Consider the following 3,565-nt stretch of genomic DNA (forward strand, 5'->3'; position numbering starts at 1 on the left):
TGAATAATTCACACACACACACACATGGGGAAAACTACGTTCGTGGGAAAGAAGTCTTGGAGGAGATATGTTAAAATGCAAAAAAAGGCAGTTGTCACCATTTGTCAAAGGCTTTAAACGGTAGGCCTCCAGCTTGCAGACCATAAAACTGAGGCAATGTTGATAACCAGTAGAAAAGTGAGGGAGGTTATCAGTCTCACTGTTGGAGAGTTCGATATCTTATCCAACTATTAGATATCTCGGGGTACACATTGATGCCAGACCATAGTCAGCACCAGAATAACAAAAGTGACTAATGAATTGACTGGGATTATGCCAAATATTGGAGGACCAAGAGAGAATCAGTGGAAGCTTCTGGCCAATGTAGCCAGTTCCATGCTTTTGTATGCAACACTGATCTGGGATCTGCTGATAGATATCACGGAAAGGTGGATTATTACCTCACTCAACTAATTACAGGGCATGGTTGCTTCAGGGCCTACTAGCACACTTCACAGTTGAATGTAATTCTGACCAAATCACCTTGCATAACTGTTGGATTTATTAGATTAAAACCAATGATTAATCAGTAAAATATTTTTGTACATATCATTAATTTAATACATTAACAGCACAGGTGAAACTTTAATTTTGAAGTTACAGAAATTCTAATTAAAAAAATTCAAGTTGTCAGAGCAAAATCAAAGTTACAGAGCTCATTAAAAATAAGATAAGAAAGGACATGATGGATGGAGGAAGTGGAAACAGAGGGAAGAGGCAAATGGCAAAGTTTCTTGCTAGAGGCCTAAAAAAAGTAATGTATCATTGTATACCATCTTCAATCTGACTCTAATAACACTTATGAAAACATAATTACCAAACTAAAATTTAAAATGGAGATAACTTGAAGGATATACAAATAGTATAAAAAGTTTAACTACAAGTAACCCTTTCATATATGAGCCATATAGAATAATATATTAAATAAATGTAACTCCAATAATTTTATTTAAGTATACTAAATAGCTTATGATGCTAAGTATTAATGTAATAATGCAAGTAAACTTAAAGGTGTGAGATTTTTTTATAGTTCAATTCAAGATGTATTAATTACAGGAAGACCAGTACAATTTAAATATGAATGACTTGATCTGAAGCTTGACTGTATGATAAACTGTTAGATTAGTAAACTAAATACATTTATACAGTTGTATACACAACTTAGAGTAGTATAGGTAATTCAAACTAATTAGGAATCTTTTGTATAATACACCTGAAGATGGCTTACTCACCAAAAGGTTGTTCAATTAGAATTGATATAAGCGACATTGGTGAAGTTGTTAGAGCCTTCATTTATATTACTGTTTCTTCACTTAAACTCTATTATATTAGTACTAATGATTATTTTTAAATTACTTTTTATGGTAATGTTTTGTCACAACAATATATATATATATATATATATAAGGTAAAAGAAAAATATGTAATTCCGCATTCTAAGAAATACCCCCACCATTTTATTGCTACTTTATAAAATTAATTGATTACTTTTTGAATTTTTATTAGCTTTAATCACAATACATTATTGAAAATCGACCATAAACTTTAATTATTGTACATAAATTAATCTTGGGTCTAAATAATCTAGAGGGGAGCCCCTCTGTCTAAACCCATGAATACAAGTCTTGTTTAGCTGCAGAACTCTCAAATCTTCACAAGTATGTATTTTTTTTTTCTTTTCTTTTTCAAATTGAGTATAAGAGTTAAAATCCAGGCTATAAGAAACAGTAATTAGGTGACCCTGATTTTTTTTTACTATACCACAAACATACCTTCCAAAATCGATGAACGACAATATGGCCGAAACAGGAAGGATGAGTTGCTTTATTGGCAGCGATGACTAGGCGTTGTCATGTCACTCATCTAGGCACGCTGTTATTTGGCCTTAACTGCTCGTCTTCACTTGATTACGCTTGTATCCAATTAATTATTAACATCACAACCTTTGGGTTCTCATTCAATTAGGGAAAAGTGTCTTATCGCAACCCTCTATTCTGAAAGGCAATGAGAACACAGAAATATCCCTCTATGATTATTTTTTATTGATCATTTTATTCCAGCCAACACTATGAAGTAGTCCAGCGTAAAAAAAAAAACAATTTATGAATGAAAATAATGAAATAAAATACAAATCCCGCTTGGATTTTGGGTGAACAAAACATAAAATGAATTCATTACAATATTATAACTAAATTCTTATATATAGTGATATCCAGTATCCCAGAACTACTTGTACAAGGTATTAAAAGAACGAATAATGAAATTAACCTATGATACCTTATAAGTCTGAAAAACCAATAATACGATTCTATACCATAAAAAAAAATCATGGAATTTTTCTCGAGACATATACATTGGTGGTAGGAAGCAAATTTGAAATTTGGTGTCAATATGTCATTGTGACAGTATGTCGAGTATCGTGGACCATACTGGAGTAACCTGTGACTATGGTGCCTTATTGATACAAAATTTATTCGTATCAATTGTTTTTCCGTTTATTTTTTCTTGAAAAAAACTTCCACGGTCGGATTTGTTTTATTAGATTTTTCGATTATAAATATCTTGAAACGTATAAATTCAAATTTTAAAGGAATGATTTAATTTTTTTTTTACTTATATATACGTCAGTACCTGTCTGGAATTGTGAGTTTATACATTCATATAATGAGTTGTGTACCTTATAGAGGAATGAAGAGTCTGATTGCAAATAAAATTGATTTCCTTATCCGGAGCGGAGGCGTTCCGTAAAATAAAGGGCTTTGAATGCATTAAATTTGTACCTTCTGGCCGAAACCTTAATAAAATTGTCTGGCAAGAGGTGTTTTAGTGTATATACATAATCTATGCAAGCTTAACAAAATACCTCTCAGTCAGCATGTAATTTAACTCTGATGTGCCTAGGATTTAGAGTGCATTTACTAGAATTTTTGACTCTCGAGAGTGGAAGATGTTCTTTCAAGGGTAAAGCTCACAAGAGTTAAGGCTTTTGAGAGTCCTCACGGAAAGTAAACGAGGAGCTCTTCGAGAGTTCTAATTTCACTCTTAGTAAATTTAATACAGTTAAAAAAGGACTATCAGGATATTTAAACCTGTTTCAAATCATTGAAACGACTCTCCAAGAGGAGAAGGAACGTTTAAACCACTGATTGTGAAGTGGCATTACCACTCTAGAAGAGCTTCCCCACTTCTTTCGGCGAAAACCATCAGAGGAATCTAAACTCCCGAGTTTTACTCTTGAGAGTCCAAACACTTGTACACAGCAAGGAGTATATATGAGTTATGAAAATGAATTTATTGATCATAGGCTGACAGCAATAAAAAAGTATGTATTTGACTTTTACAACAAATTTATATAATTTTCTTTTTAGTCTGAATGAAATGTCCCAATGGTCCAGTCCAACCAATCTTCTTCCAGTTCTGTTCCAGTTGACCCTTATGTTCTAGAATTATTTTTTCAATTTAGATTCTTCTTTAGTCAAAAAAACAAAAAAATAGCTTCTCGTGAGAAATTTAATAAAGGAGCAAT

The sequence above is a fragment of the Halyomorpha halys genome, unplaced genomic scaffold (assembly GCF_000696795.3).
Source record: "Halyomorpha halys isolate HHAL.00 unplaced genomic scaffold, Hhal_1.1 Scaffold326.1, whole genome shotgun sequence".
Taxonomy (NCBI): domain Eukaryota; kingdom Metazoa; phylum Arthropoda; class Insecta; order Hemiptera; family Pentatomidae; genus Halyomorpha; species Halyomorpha halys.